Genomic DNA, 16,942 nt, shown 5'->3' with positions numbered 1-16,942 from the left:
AAAAAAAAAAAATGAAGTGTAAAGAAAGCTCGTAATGGGAAGCTCATATCCGGCTGTGCACAATAAGGAAGGCTTCTTGGAAGGGGAGTCACGAATGATGGGCTTGATTCATTCTGTTGGCCCGAGTACTAAAAGATGTCCCTGAATGCCTGCTATGACCTTCCTAGGACATCCCATAAAATTCCCAGAAAAATTCATTTACATAGCCCAGACCCCGGTGTGGAGTGACTTGCTTAAGGGCACCCAACTAGTCCGTGATGGCACCCAGTCTGGGGCCCCCCGCCTCCCTAGCATGGAAGCCTCTGCCGGTAACCAGGGCACATCCCGCCTCTGGCCCTGCTTCTAAATCTCTGGGAACGCAAGAGGATGCGGTGGTTTTGCGCGCCATCTATCATCATCTTGTTTGCCGAAAGACGACCTAATTTGCTACTATCTAACTGAATTCCAACTTCAGAGCGAGGCGACATAATAAAAACACCCTCCTAATAGTGCGCTGCTTAAAGGCAAATGAATTGCTCGGATATGAAATTAGAATCGCGCTCTCCAAGTGCACGGAATCTGGAGGATACGCAGCGCCCTAACATTGATGCCAATTACGTCCTAACCTTCAGCATGATGATGGGACGTTATAGCCCTCTGTCACCGACTGCGGATGCGCCCTCACTTTTTATTTCTCTTGTTAAATATGAGCTTTGTTGTGCTCCATCGATCTCTGCAAACATTCCGCTGTTTACAACTTGGATAATCTTTGTGTAACCTGGAGGAATAATTGGATTCCTACAAATGTGGCTGAGTTTTGCAGCATCACCAGGGTGGGGGTGGGGTGGGGGGGAGGGGTGTGTGGAGAAATGGGGAATCTGACACCCTGAAAGCTCCCCAGTTGCAGAAACCTCTTTGTTCTCTAGATAAAGCTGACCTTTTCTCTCTGGCTTGAAAGGTTATGTCCTAATAAGTTTGGGCGTTTGGAACAGAAAGGAGGTATTTCCTATAAATGAAACAAGGCTTAAAAGTCACAGCTCTCTGGCTCCCCTGATGCCATTGCTGCTGTGGCCAGTCATTATCTCATTCAAGAAAATAAGGATGAAGGGGTTCGCCTATGTTTAAAGAAATGACTGTCTTTGGGGAGAAAACAGGTGTGTGCGCACACGCATGCACACATGGACAACCCCGGAATCCAAGGCTTCTGTTCCTTTTGCCAAAAACTTTCATTCTTTCCCATCAACAGTGGGTACTTGGAAGGGAAGAAGGATCACGCTGCTTTCTTATCTTGATTCTGCCAGCCAGCTAGGCTTGGGCAAAGTAAACTCTCAGAAGCTCGATTTTCCCCCTGTTTACAATGGGGGGTCCTAATAAAATGGACATTGTAGAGTTGTTATGAACGGACCTTCGTAGATTTGTAAAATTCTTAGAACGCTGGCACAGAGTAAGCATTCGTGTTTGTTAACGAAACTCAATCAGGGAAATGACACGTGGATGCTCTCTAGCCAAGGTGTGGGACAGTGGTGGGGCTTGGAAATTTTAGGTTATTCTCAGGAAAGCAGAAGCTTGAAAAGAAGGAAGCCACCTAAAGGAGGGGGACCCTGGGTCTGAGGGACAGAGAGGCCATGGTGCTGCAGATGATACCCCATAAGCTATAGCATCCCTAACGGGGGACGCCAGCTCTAAGACCCACGGGCATCCAATGTCAGGGCCCATTGCGAATGGATTATTTTTAATCTTAAAGAAGTGAAGGGAGGGGCACCTGGCTGGCCCAGTCGTTAAGCCTCTGCTTTCGGTTCAGGTCATGATCCCAGGTCCTGCGGTCAAGCCCCGCATCGGGCTTCCCACTCAGCGGGGAGCCTGCTTCTCCCTCTCCCACTCTCCCTGCTTGTGTACCCTTTCTCGCTGTGTCTTTGTCAAATAAATAAATAAAATCTAAAAAAAAGAAGGGAAGGGACTTTGCTTATGATTTGTTATCATAGCAATAGTTTTCAGAGAAAAAGATGTAAAGTTGCAGCATTAAGAAATAATCAAAACTGGGGCGCCTGGGTGGCTCAGGTCATGATCTCAGAGTCCTAGGATCGAGTCCCGCATCGGGCTCTCTGCTCAGCGGAGAGCCTGCTTCCCTCTCTCTCTCTCTGGCTGCCTCTCCGTCTGCTTGTGATTTCTCTCTGTCAAATTAATAAATAAAATCTTAAAAAAAAATAATCAAAACTAATTAAATCCATTTAATAGATGTTATTAAAATGATCATGTAACTTCAGGCATTGTTAGGAATCTGTTTTTGAAAAAAAAAATCAGTGTATGTAGGGAAATGTATGGATGGGTCCAGGACAAGTCATAGTGTTTTAATGTAAAAAATTTTAAGATTTATTTTTAAGAAGATTTTATTTATTCATTTGTTCATTTATTTGTTTAGAGAGCACTGGAGCATGATGAAGGGCAGAGGGAGAGGAAAAGAGAGAATTTTGAGCAGGCTCTATGCCCAGAGCAGCGCTCTCTGTGGGGCTCAGTCTCACCATATTGAGATCATGGCAAGAGTCGGTCACTCAACCATCTGAGCCTTCCAGACACCCCCAGAATATAGATTTTTAAAAACCCCAACAATTCCTTTTGCATCAATGGGAAAATTACCCCAGGAGTTACTCCATAGAGCTTGGCATGCTAGTGCATTTGGAAGAGCACTGACATTTCTTCAAATTCTAGGCATTTTATTTGGGCATTTAGCAAACCTAAGAACTCAGTGGCCATGTAAGGGAGAAATGGACCCTCACCTATGGCCAAATAGAAGGTGAGGTGATGGACAGAATAACTATGCCGTCTCCACAAAATCTATATCGATCATAAAATATGCTCATTGTGGAAAGAGAAGTCCACAGAATGTGAACATGACCTAAAATCTTGCCCCACAGACAGAACCTTCGTCAACATTTTGTATATGTCCTTGTAGTGTCTACCCTTCCTCTGTCTCTCTCTCTCTAGAACATAGGGGAAGGGAAGGAAAAATAAAATAAGACAATAACAGAGAAGGGAGGCAAACCATAAGAGACTCTTAACTCTAGGAAACAAATAGGGTTGCTGGAGGGGTAGTGGGTAGGGGAATGGGGTGAATGGGGGGATGGGCATTAAAGGAGGCCACGTGATGTAGCGAGCACTGGTGTTCTGTGCAACTGATGAATCATTCAACTCTACCACTGAAACCAATAATACCTGTATGTTAACTAAGTTGAATTTAAATTAAAAAAAATAAAAGAAATACATAAACAGATGTCTCTCTCTCCATCTGTATCTACATCTCTAGTTTTTAATCTGGTTAGTAGAAGTAATTTGATTACTTAGAGACTGAAACTACATAGATACACATAGACACACACTTTCTGTTTTTAACCCAACAGAACACACAATATATCCTGCCTTACATTTGGATGCTTTTGCTTAATAGAATACATACGCGTTTTCTTGTGACGCTGAATATTCTTTGCAACATGATTTTAATGCCTTCATAATATTTCATTGTATGGCCACCTCATAATTTGTTTCACAAATCTCCTATTGTGAATAGTTATGTTTTTAAAATTTATCACTATTATAAATAATGTGATACTATCATGTGTGCATTTTTGAGTATTTCCTTTAGATAAATTCCTGGAAGTAAAATTACTGGAGGAGAAGATATAAACGCTTTTATAAGCCTTTTGATATATTTTGCCAAATTACCCTCAAGAAAGGATAAAACAATTTATTTTCCTACCATCATTGAATGTATTACCTCACTGCACTCTTGACAACAGGCAGCATTTCATATATAATTTTATTCTTTGTCAATTTGATAGATGAATAATGGCATTTTGTTGTTGTTTTAATTTGCATGTATTTGATTATACAAAATAGACTGATTCTTTAGCCTTATATTTTCCATATGTAATTCTTCATTTATGAGCTGTCAGTTGGTGTTCCCTTTTTTTTTTTTTAATTGGATGATCCTCTTTGCTTTTCTTTATTGATCCACTGAAGTTATTTAAATATCAGATATGTTAGCTTTTGGAGGAAAAAGTGGTAAGATTGTGTTAGAAAACATTCTGGTAGGATAAACCCTGAACCATTAATGAACCCCGAATCATTACTCTCTCTCTCTCTCTCTCTCTCTGGGGATTAGGGTAAGTAGAAAGAGGGAAATGCTAGTTTATTCTCAGCTTCCCTCTCAACAGTACCCATGGTTCATCCTTTTCTGTCCTACCCTGTGCCTCAGGAGGTTGACCTCTCTCTATGCACGGTATTCCTTGGGCTCCCTTGCTCTCAACTTCCCAGCTGGGTTTTGGCTAGTGGGCACCAGTGACTGTGGATCAGAGGGCAGGAGGAGGGAGGCAAGTGGGGATTCGTGTCCTCCCCCGACCCCCTGCCTGCCTGGCTGTGGGTCTGGTAGAACTGGGTGTCCCTCTCTGGTCACAGACTTCAGTCAGATGACCCTATGTCCATAGGTCCAACTGTTGGTGTGGAAACATCAACTCTCCCCCTGGGCCACTTTCAAACTGGGGTGTCAAGAGTATTCTGCTGCTGGTGGTGCTCAGTGCTCCCCCAGCCCCCGTGGATTCCCTTCGCTGTGCCCACATGTCTGCATATGGTGCCTTCACTGAACCCTCCTCACGTGAACCCCACACATAGGTCATCTGGTTCCTGCCAGGATCCTGTGTCATAAGGGAGGCGATTCACTTTTACTCTAAATATTTCCATAGTGGTGTTGATTTCAGTTTTTGTTTTCAATAATCATGTATTCATTTTGTAATTAGCTATAATCCTTGTACATTTACCCCACTGGCCACTTGAATTTGTTCTCTGGAATTTGAAAGACATTGTCCATTTTTCTATCGAGTTATCAGCCCCTTTCTTGTCGATAGGTAAGAGCTCATTGACTGTCGAGCTTTTTATACAGTACATCTTACTTCTATTATAAATGTCCCCTGAATCTATGGTCTGTCTTTGTTTTTCATTTAAAATATGTTTTGACATAAGCAAATTATCAAATCATATTGAGCCAAATTGCCTGTATATCCTTTGCCATCTCTGTGTATCCTGTCCTAATTAATAAGGCTTGATTATCCTAAGAATTTGTAAATAGAGTCTCTTCAGTTGTTTTCTCATATTTTCATTCAAATTTTATTTGCAAATCTACCAACTCTCTAGTCGATGCTGAAGTTTTGGCTCTTTTGGATAATATTGCCAAGAATGTGCAAATCTTTGTGTGGATAGGGAATTTATTTTTTAATAGGATGTGAGGTTGGTGTTCAGACTCATTTATAGTCAGAGACGATAGTCCTACCTAGTATAGTACCTAGTGTGTACCTAGCGTAACAACAAAATATCACTTTACTTTCAAGAGTTTGGCCAAAAGAAGCCCCACAAAAATTAAAAATTTTAGCACTTCTTCCTGATGGCCATGAGGGGAAAGTTGTTTCCAGAAGTTACTGGAGAAAATATAAATTTTTACAGTCCTTTTGGAAAGGAAAATGGCAATATCTTTTAAAATTAAAAGTACCCATGCTGTTCAACCCAGCGATACCACATCTGGGAATTCAACCCATAGTAATAAAAACATCAATAAATTAAGACACATACACCAGGATGTTTACAGCAGCCTTGCTTGTAGTAGCGAAAATAAATGTGGATGAAAAAGAAAGGTTGAAAAATCTATATAACAGAACATTTTGCAGCCACTTGAAAGACTGAATTATAGCTGTAACAGTTAGAAGGATGTCTATGAGGCATTGTGAGAAAGAAGAGAAAGGTAAAGAAATGTTTTTCATATGATACAATTTTTATTAAACTAACAGTGACCAAAAAAGGATGTGTGTGCAGGGCGGCGGGGGAGTGTATGGACAGGCGGTAAATTTGCAAATAATTACTAAGAAGGGCAGAGAAGAACTTAGAGCTCTTTTGTTAGCACAGGCTGTGTTCTTATGTGATTTGGGAGAAGGACAAGAGAAAACATTGTAATAGAAGAATACAATTCTCCACTTATGATAGGATCCCTGTTTGGTTTGTTACAGATATCTGCATCTATTTGCATAAATAAATTAGGAAAAAAGAATATATCTGTAACGATTGACTTGTAAAGCTGTCCGTGACAGATTGTCAGACACGAAGGCCAAGTTGCACTGAAATGTGTAAACAAACAAAAAAGGAAACCCGTTTGTGTATACATGTACATATGGTGACAGTTAGTTGTACAACAGAAGAAAAGTAGGTTGTATTCGAGATTGCACAGAGGAGGGGAGAAGAGAAAGGCAGAAGGGAGGGGCACCTGGGTGGCTCAGTGGGTTAAAGCCTCTGCCTTCAGCTCAGGTCATGATTCCAGGGTCCTGGGATCGAGCCCCACATCGGGCTCTCTGCTCAGCGGGGAGCCTGCTTCCCTCTCTCTCTCTGCCTGTCTCTCTGCCTACTTGTGATCTCTGCCTCTCAAATAAATAAATAAATTCTTAAAAAAAAAAGAAAAAAGAAAGTTAAAAAGGGAGTGAAGGGAGGTGGGAAATAAGGAAGTGATGATTTGCATATGTACGATTTTATATTGTATTACTGCAATCAAAGTATTTTTATGATTTGAAAAATATATTAAATTTTATATTAATATTTTTTGAAAAATAGGAAAACATAAGGGGGAGAAGTACTATAATCAAACTATGCTCAAGGGGGGGCGCCTGGGTGGCTCATTGGGTTGAGCCGCTGCCTTCGGCTTGGGTCATGATCTCAGGGTCCTGGGATCGAGCCCCCGCATCGGGCTCTCTGCTCAGCGGGGAGCCTGCTTCCCTCTCTCTCTCTCTCTCTCTGCCTACTTGTGATCTCTGTCTGTCAAATAAATAAAATCTTAAAAAAAAAAAAAACTATGCCCAAGGGGTTCAGGAAGGTAGATATAACCAGTGTTTTAGGAGACCTGGAAAAATCTCATGGAGGATATCGGAAATAGACCTTGGAAGAAGAGAAGAAATTCCTCAGGCGAAGTAAAAGGGTAAAGTAAGAGTAAACAGGTAGAGACGTAAAAGGCACAACAGAGCACACGGCGTGTGCCGAGGCACAAATATGTATATTTTAAAAACTGCTTAAAAATTTGGTGAGATGGAAGAGAAATAGTGATCTGGGGCTGTATTCTGGCAGCTGGAGGAACTGGGGATTTTCTGTCTTAATCTCAGTACTCTTGACTTTGGGACCAGCTAAGTCTATGAAGAGGGGCTGTGCCGTGCACAGGAGGGTCTCTATTAGCAGCCCTGGTCTCTGCTCATCAGGAGACGGTAGTAACCCCTGACCCTCCAGCTGTGAAAACCAAAGCTAACTCTAGACATTGTTACGTGTTGCCTTGGGGACAAAACACCCCCTTCCCTCCCTGAGAACCAGTGCTGGGTGATAGGGAGGAAACAGTCTGTAAGTGGTTGGCTGTGAGCATGACTTGGAGGCGGGGAGGCCATGCAGGAGGCCACTGCCGTGATCCAGGTGGGAGACAGGACAGCGGGGAGGAGACGCTCCCTCCTAAATTCCTCTCAGATCTGCTGGCCGCTCTCCACCCCCACCCCCACTGTGGCCCCTGTTCCATCACTCTCGTTACTTCTTACCCTGTTGACCTGACTCGTCTTCTCTCTCTCCTCCTTCCGTCATCCTCCTCGTGGCTGCCAGAGGGAACTTTCTGGTGAGATCGGGCACATTCAAGGTGGTGTGGCTGTTGACCGGAGGGAACTTTCTTCAAAGCAAAACAGAACATGCTCATCTTCAGCTTAAGGAACCTACAAACGGGCCCTGTTGCTGACGGAATCGAGAACAATCTCTGTGAGGGAGAGAGAGTCTCTGATGAGGCCGGACCCTGCCTACTTCCCGTGGTTCCTGGGTGCCAGTGTCTACATCCTATCTTCTCGTAAGCTCTCGCCATCTTGTTGATGTGTCTCTTCTTCCTGAACAACTTCTTTTCAGCCTTTCTTTTCTTCTTCCTTCCATGTACCAAGACTCTCCTTAAAGGTCACCTCCTCTGAGAAGCCTCCTCTGCTTGGCTGAGGGTAGAGTAGAAGATTTCTTTTCTGGGTTCCAAAGCTATGGCACTTACCGTGCTGTATCATAAGACTCTTAGACATTTGTCTGTCCATTCCACTTGTCAGTGAGTCCTTCGGAGTCAAAGTCTGTGTTCTGGTTCATCTTTCAAACTCGGTGCCTGGGGCATACTTGGGACTTAAATGTTTTCTGAAAAAGGAAAGAAGAAAGAGAAGGACTCTTTAGAACAGACTAACACGAGACACAATATGACCCTACTGACTTAAAGCCATGCAATTTTAAAGAGATGTGGAAGGGTAAAATGCCTCAAAAATGAAATGAATCTATAAACTTACAGAAGAGATCATTCAAGAAGAGGTAACAGTCTGTGGCTGAAGAAAAAAAACAAACAGGGGTTGTAGGAAGTCTTACCTCAGAGGTCATGAAACTGATTGAATTTGGCCTTGGGTATATTTTCTTTGGCCCCTCATCATCATTGTATTTTCTTTTCTTTTTTCTTTCTTTCTTTTTTATTGACACATAATGCATTATTTGCTTCAGGGGTACAGGTCTGTGAATCGTCAATCTTATACAATTCACGGTACATACCATAGCACATACCCTCTCCAATGTCCATCACCCAGCCACCCCATCCTTATCCCTCTATCCCCCAACAACCTTCAGTTTGTTTCCTGAGATTAAGAGTTTCTTATGGTTTTTCTCCCTCCCGATCCCATCTTGTTTCATTTTTTCCCCTCCCTACCCCCCACAACCCCCTGCCCTGCCTCTCAAATTCCTCCTATCAGAGAGATCATATAATAATTGTCTTTCTATGATTGACTTATTTTGCTCAGCATAATACCCTCTAGTTCCATTCATGTCGTTGCAAATGGCCAGAATTCATTTCTTTTAATGGCTGCATAGTACTCCATTGTATGTATGTATGTATATATATGTATATGTACATATGTATATTGTGTGTGTGTGTGTGTGTGTGTGTGTGTGTGTATATATATATATATATATACATACCACATCTTCTTTATCCATACATCTGTTGATGGACATCTAGGTTCTTTTCATATTTTGGCTATTGTGGACATTGCTGCTATAAACATTGGGATGCAGGTGCCCTTTCAGATCCCTACATTTGTATCCTTAGGGTAAATACCCAGTAGTGCAATTGCTGGGTCCTAGGGTAGCTCTATTTTCAACTTTTTGAGGAACCTCCATATTGTTTTCCAGAGTGGCTGGACTAACTTACATTCCCACCAACAATGTAGGAGGGTTCCCCTTTCTCTGCATCCTCACCAACATCTGTCATTTCCTGACATGTCAATTTTGGCCATGCTAACTGGTATGAGGTGGTCTCTTACTGTGGTTTCGATTTGTATTTCACTAATAGCTAGTGATGTTGAGCACTTTTTCATGTGTCTGTTGGCCATTTGCATGTCTTCTTTGCAGAAATGTCTGTTCATGTCTTCTGCCCATTTCTTGATTCGATTATTTGTTCTTTGGATGTTGAGTTTGGTAAGTTCTTTATAGATTTTAGATACTAGTTCTTTATCTGGTATGTCATTTGTGAATATCTTCTCCCATTCTGTCAGTTGTCTTTGGTTTTGTTGACTATTTCCTTTGCTGTACAAAAGCTTTTGATCTTGATGAAGTCCCAATGGTTCATTTTTTTCCCTTGCTTCCCTTGCTTTTGGTGATGTTTCTAGGAAGAAGTTGCTGCTGCTGAGGTTGAAGAGGTTGCTGCCTGTGTTCACCTCAAGGATTTTGATGGATTCCTATATTACTCTGAGGTCTTTAATTCATTTTGATTCTATTCTTGTGTGTGGTGTAAGGAAATGGTCCAATTTCATTCTTCTGCACGTGGCTTTCCAATTTTCCCAACACCATTTGTTGAAGAGAATATCTTTTTTCCATTGGACATTCCTTCCTGCTTTGTCGAAGATTAGTTGGCCATAGAGTTGAGGGCCCATTTCTGGGCTCTCTATTCTGTTCCATTGATCTATGTGTCTGTATTGTGCCAGTACCATACCTTTTTGATGATAACAGCTTTGTAATAGAGCTCGAAGTCAGGAATTGTGATGCCACCAACTTTGGTTTTCTTTTTCAACATTCCTCTGGCTATTCGAGGTATTTCATGGTTCCATATAACTTTTAGGATTATTTGTTCCATTTCTTTGAAAAAGATTGATGGTATTTTGGTAGGAATTGCATTAAATGTGTAGATTGCTGTAGGTAACATATTTTCATAATATTTATTCTTCCAATCCAGGAGCATGGAACATTTTTCCATTTCTTTGTGTCTTCCTCAATTTCTTTCATGAGTACTTTATAGTTTTCTGAGTATAGATTCTGTGCCTCTTTGGATAGATTTATTCCTAGGTATCTTATGGTTTGGGGTGCAATTGTAAGTGGTATTGACTCCTTAATATCTTTTTCTTCAGTCTTGTTGTTGGTGTAGAGAAATGCAACTGATTTCTGTGCATTGATTTTATATCCTGACACTTTACTGAATTCCTGTACAAGTTCTAGCAGTTTTGGAGTGGAGTCTTTTGGGTTTTCCACATATAGTATCATATCTGCGAAGAGTGATAGTTTGACTTCTTCTTTGCCGATTTGGATGCCTTTAATTTCCTTTTGTTGTCTGATTGCTGAGGCTAGGACTTCTAGTACTATGTTGAATAGCAGTGGTGATAATGGACATCCGTGCCGTGTTCCTGACCTTAGCGGAAAAGCTTTCAGTTTTTCTCCATTGAGAATGATATTTGCGGTGGGTTTTTCATAAATGGCTTTGATAATATTGAGGTATGTGCCCTCTATCCCTACACTTTGAAGAGTTTTGATCAGGAAGGGATGCTGTACTTTGCCAAATGCTTTTCCAGGATCTGTTGAGAGTATCATATGATTCTTGTTCTTTCTTTTATTGATGTGTTGTATCACATTGATTGATTTGCGGATGTTGAACCAACCTTGCAGCCCTGGAATAAACCCCACTTGGTTGTGGTGAATAATCCTTTTAATGTACTGTTGAATCCTATTGGCTAGTATTTTGGTGAGAATTTTCGCATCTGTGTTCATCAAGGATATTGGTCTATAGCTCTCTTTTTTGATGGGATCCTTGTCTGGTTTTGGGATCAAGGTGATGCTGGCCTCATAAAATGAGTTTGGAAGTTTTCCTTCCATTTCTACTTTTTGGAATAGTTTCAGGAAAATAGGAATTAGTTCTTCTTTAAATGTTTGGTAGAATTCCCCCGGGAAGGCGTCTGGCCCTGGGCTTTTGTTTGTTTGGAGATTTTTAATGACTGTTTCAATCTCCTTACAGGTTATGGGTCTATTCAGGCTTTCTATTTCTTCCTGGTTCAGTTGTGGTAGTTTATATGTTTCTAGGAATGCATCCATTTCTTCCAGATTGTCAAATTTATTGGCGTAGAGTTGCTCATAGTATGTTCTTATAATAGTTTGTATTTCTTTGGTGTTAGTTGTGATCTCTCCTCTTTCATTCATGATTTTATTTATTTGGGTCCTTTCTCTTTTCTTTTTGATAAGTCTGGCCAGGGGTTTATCAATTTTATTAATTCTTTCAAAGAACCAGCTCCTAGTTTTGTTGATTTGCTCTATTGTTTTTTTGGTTTCTATTTCATTGATTTCTGCTCTGATCTTTATGATTTCTCTTCTCCTGCTGGGCTTAGGGTTTCTTTCTTGTTCTTTCTCCAGCTCGTTTAGGTGTAGGGTTAGGTTGTGTACCTGAGACCTTTCTTGTTTCTTGAGAAAGGCTTGTACCGCTATATATTTTCCTCTCAGGACTGTCTTTGTTGTGTCCCACAGATTTTGAACCGTTGTATTTTCATTATCATTTGTTTCCATTATTTTTTCAATTCTTCTTTAATTTCCCGGTTGACCCATTCATTCTTTAGAAGGATGCTGTTTAGTCCATGTATTTGGGTTCTTTCCAAACTTCCTCTTGTGGTTGAGTTCTAGCTTCTTTAATATCTTCCATGCCTTTTTAGAGCCTGGCTAGAACTTTGAGAATTGTCATTCTGAGCTCTAGATCTGACATATTACCAATGTCTGTATTGATTAGGTCCCTAGCCTTCGGTACTGCCTCTTGTCCTTTTTTTTTTTTTTTTAAAGATTTTATTTATTTATTTGACAGAGAGAGATCACAAGTAGGCAGAGAGGCAGGCAGAGAGAGAGAGAGAGAGGAGGAAGCAGGCTCCCTGCTGAGCAGAGAGCCTGATGCGGGCCTCAATCCCAGGACCCTGAGATCATGACCTGAGCCGAAGGCAGCAGCTTAACCCACCGAGCCACCCAGGCGCCCTGCCTGTTGTCCTTTTTTGTGGTGAATTTTTCCGCCTTGTCATTTTGTCCAGATAAGAGTATATGAAGGAGCAAGTAAAATACTAAAAGGGTGGCAACAACCCCAGGAAAATATGCTTTAACCAAATCAGAAGAGATCCCAAATCGTGAGGGGGGAGAAAGGGGATAAAAAGAGGTTCATAACGAAAGAAAGAGAAAAGAAAAGAAAAGAAAAGAATTAAAAAAAGAAAACGAATAAAGAAAAGTATAAAAAAGAAATATATGTGTGTGTGTGTGTGTGTGTATGAGATAAACTAGTTAAAAAACGTTAAAAAAAGAAAAAGGTAAAAGTTAAAAAAAATTTAGCAGAAGAAGAGAAAAAAAATGAAAAAGAAAAAAAAAATCAAATTAACTGCAAGACTAAAGAATCATGGGGAGAAAGCCATGAGTTCCGTGCTTTGCTTTCTCCTCCTCTGGAATTCCGCTGCTCTCCTTGGTATTGAAGCAGCACTCCTTGGTAGGTGAACTTGGTCTTGGCTGGATTTCTTGTTGATCTTCTGGGGGAGGGGCCTGGTGTAGTGATTCTCAAGTGTCTTTGCCCCAGGCGGAATTGCACCGCCCTTACCAGGGGCGGGGCTGAGCAATCCGCTGGGGTTTGCTTTCAGGAGCTTTTGTTCCCTGAGCGCTTTCCGTAGTAGAGTTCCGGAGGACGGGAATACAAATGGCGGCCTCCTGGTCTCCGGCCCGGAGGAGCCGAGAGCCTGGGGCCCCACTCCTCAGTGCGCCTCAGAGAACAGCGCCCAGTTACTCCCGTCTGCCTGACCTCCGGCCGTGCTCCGAGCTCACCGAGCCTATGACTGGTTCAAGGTAACCCCGAGCTGGGAGCTCACTCTCGGCTCTGTCTCTGTAGCCGGCTTCCCCGTTCTAATACCTGCGAGCTCTGCGACACTCAGGCACCCCCGATCCTCCTGTGACCCTGAGGGACCTGAGGCCACGCTGACCCCGCATGGGCTTCACCCCGGTTTAGCCTCTGGAGCGATGTCCCTCGGCGGAACAGACTTTTAAAAGTCCTGATTTTGTGCGCCGTTGCTCCGCCGCTTGCCGGGAGCTGGCCCCTCCCACCGCGGTCTATCTTCCCGTCGCTTTGGATTCACTTCTCCGCCAGTCCTACCTTTCAGTTAGTGGTTGTTTTTCTGTTTCTAGAATTGCTGTTCTTCTCTTCCATCTGCCGGTGGATTTGTAGGTGTTTGCAATCTTTAGATAAGCTATCTAGCTGATCTCCTGCTAGCTGAAGTAGTCTCAGCCTACTACTTCTCTGCCATCTTGACTCCTCCCCCGTATCCCAAATTTTAAAGAAAGAAAAACCTATATGTGTACAAAAAACAAGGTCAAATACAATGAAGGGATAGAATATGACTGTAACAATGAAAATTTAAAAAGCGTTTTTAAAAAGGTATTGATAACATAAAATAGTTTTAAAAAACTACTAAAATTAGGAAAAAGGAAAAATTCAAAAAAATAGAATGAGAAAAAAATAAAATTTAAGAAATTTAATTTTGAAAGACTAAAGAATCATGCGGAAAAAGCCATGAAATCCTGTAGCTCTGATGTTTTGCAGATCTTATTGATCAGTGAACTTGGTCTTGACTGGATGTTCTTGTCCATCTTCTGGGGGAGGGATCTGTTGTACTGAGTCTCAAATGTCTTTGCTGGAGGTCGAATTGCACCGCCCTTGTTAGGGGCCAGGTTAAGTGGCCTGGTTGGGAGAGTGAATCTGTTTGAGTTCACTGTCGGGAGCTTTTGTTCTCTGAACGCTCTCCATAGAGCTTTGTAGGATAGGAATGAAGATGGCGGCCTCCCAGTCTCCAGCCCTGTAAGAGCTGAGAGCTCAGGGCCCCACTCCTCAGTAGGCCCTCAGAGAAAAGCAGTCCATCCCTCCTGTCTACCTGGTCTCCAGCTGCACCCTGTCACCTGTGACCTGTGACCAAGCATGTGTACCAAGCATTTCTATCTCTGGCACACGGCCCCTGCAGTGTGCTCCTGCACTGCTCCTCCCGGAGGAGGAAGGAAGGGTCTCCCCAGATCTGCCAGCAAACAGTGGCCCAACTGTGCCTTGGATCACGGTTTAAGGTAAACCTGAGCTAAGAGCTCACTCCTCGGCTCTGTCTCTGCCACTGGCTACCCTGCTCTGATACCCGGGAGCTCTACCCCATTCAGACACCCCTAGTCTTTCTGCAACCTTGCAGGCCCTGAGACCACACTGTTCACACGAGGGCTCCACCCACTGCTTAGCCTCCAGAGCGACGTCCCTCAGTGGAACTGACTTCTAAAAATTCTGATTTTTTGCTCTGCTGCACTACCGCTTGCCAGGAGCCGGCCTCTCCTCTCGTGGTCTATCTTCCCATATGTCACCTAAGATTCACTTCTCCACACGTCCTACCTTCCAGAAAGTGGTCACTTTTCTGTTCCTAGAATTGCCACTCTTCTCTTCAATTTCCTGTTGAGTTTTGTAGCTGTTAAGAATGGTTTGGTAACTATTTAACTGAACTCCTGGGACCCGATGGTATTTCAGTCTCTTACTCCACCATCTTGCTCTAGTTCTCGCTCTATTTTCTAAAAAAGTCAATAATCATTGTGAAAAATTATTAGTTGTGAAGGAGACTTTATAATAACATAATGAGTAAAAAGAAGCAATATCATAAAAATTCTGATTTCTGCCTTCCCTTGGCAGGTATGGCTGCATGAGAGCCAAGAAAGAGTCAAGTAGGCTAGATTGCCATAGATGTTGGAAGAGGTGGTCCATGGGAAGGCAAGGGTCGGACATCTCAATATGGCAGTCCAGGATTTAACCAAGTAGACACCATCTGCATATGTGGGTGTGGGTCTCATTGCCTTGAATGCCTGGGTAGGGTGGTTGGACATGCACTTTATTGGGACCAGGGACAGCAAGGGGCTGTGGCTCCAGGAACACCCCTCCCCGCCTCAACAAGATGGAGTCACTCCAGAGTGGTGGCATATGCCCAACTTTTCCAGAACTCTTGTTCCTCCAGAGCAGCCTCTAGAACTGTGTCATGAATGACCCTGTGAAGGGCCGATAGAATCCTGGCCACTGAGTGGGAACTGTGCTCTGAGAAGGCAAACATGTTTGCTAAAGTGCTGCATGCACGGTGTCTTATGAATTAAAGTGAAAAGCAATAAAGGCATTTTAGTCTCAGTTCCCTGAGAAAAGCCAAACAGTAACAAAACCTGGAATTGATTTTTCTTTTTCTTTCTTTCTTTCTTTTTTCTTTTCTTCTTCTTCTTCTTCTTCTTCTTTTTTTTTTTTTTTTGCTAGTTCAATACTCAATGTTACATGTTAAGCAACAGGATTTACAATTCACTAGTCCTTCACTTACAGGGAATTAAGCAATAAAAATCCATTCTCCTCTCCAATGCCAAGAGCCAAGGCTATCCACTAATAAGTGAGTGAACCAACTGAGTGATTTAGTCAGCACATTGATTTCTTGTTTTTCCAAACACCTATTTCTTTGCTATATGTGGGGACTCCTTAATAGACTCCAAGAGCGCTTTCTTCTTACTTTCCGTAGTCCTTAGTCCACTTTTTCCCTTCTCCCCAAGCTGGATGCTCAGGAAACTGTTGGCATCTGTGTTAATAAAACTTTTGGAAACCCAAAAAATGGAGCTGGAGGGGTGCCTGGGTGGCTCAGTGGGTTAACTCAGCGGGGAGCCTGCTTCCCTTCCTCTCTCTCTGCCTGCCTCTCTGCCTACCTGTGATCTCTGTCTGTCACATAAATAAATAAAATCTGTAAAAAAAAAAATTAAAAAATGATGCTGGAGAGCTCATTTCAGAGCAGGGTTTATAAACATCAAACCTGTACTCTGTATTCAAGAGTCTGTTTTGTTAGTTTGTTTTTTCTTTTGTTTGCTTTCACCGATAGTTGAAATCATATGGCACTTGTCTTTCTCAGTCTGAGTTATTTCACTTAGCATTAATACCAGCGAGGTCCATCCATGTGGTAGCAAATGGCAAGATTTGCTACAGCAAATCTTGGTTGTGGGTCTCATTGCCTTGAATGCCTGGGTAGGCATTGGGTGGGTGGGGGGAACGGGAGAGAGGGCTGAAGAGGATTAAGAGGTACCAACTTCCAGTTACAAAATAAATAAGTCACAGAGATGAAATGCATAGTGTACGGAATATAATCAATAATGCTGTAATAAGGTTGTGTGGTGACAGATGATGACGACACGTACCGTGGTGAGCCCTGAGTAATGTACAGAATGTTGAATCACTGTGCCGTACGCCTGAATAATCTAACATTGTATGACAACTCTCCTTCAATAATACATTTTAAAAAGTCAAACATGTAGATGCAAAAAGGAGCTTCCTTTGCATTTTACAACACCCTTGTGAAACATACACAATTATTTCATGATAATAATGTGGCCCATGTTTCTAGATGAGGGAAATGGGTCACATGGGGGTTGTCATCACCCTGATACTGAGCGCCTGGACCAGAGTTTGAACCAAACGCTCTGGCTCAAGTTCACCTTCAGACTGTGCTTCTGCTCTGATATTTACACATGTTGGTGCTATCCTGTAGGAAGAGTTCCTGCCTTTGCTTCATTCCCATCCATCACTTCTTACCTATTT

This window comes from Mustela erminea, chromosome 20 (assembly GCF_009829155.1).
Source record: "Mustela erminea isolate mMusErm1 chromosome 20, mMusErm1.Pri, whole genome shotgun sequence".
NCBI lineage: Eukaryota > Metazoa > Chordata > Mammalia > Carnivora > Mustelidae > Mustela > Mustela erminea.
The sequence above is the reverse complement of the archived record's forward strand: the minus strand, read 5'-3'. Positions refer to the sequence as shown.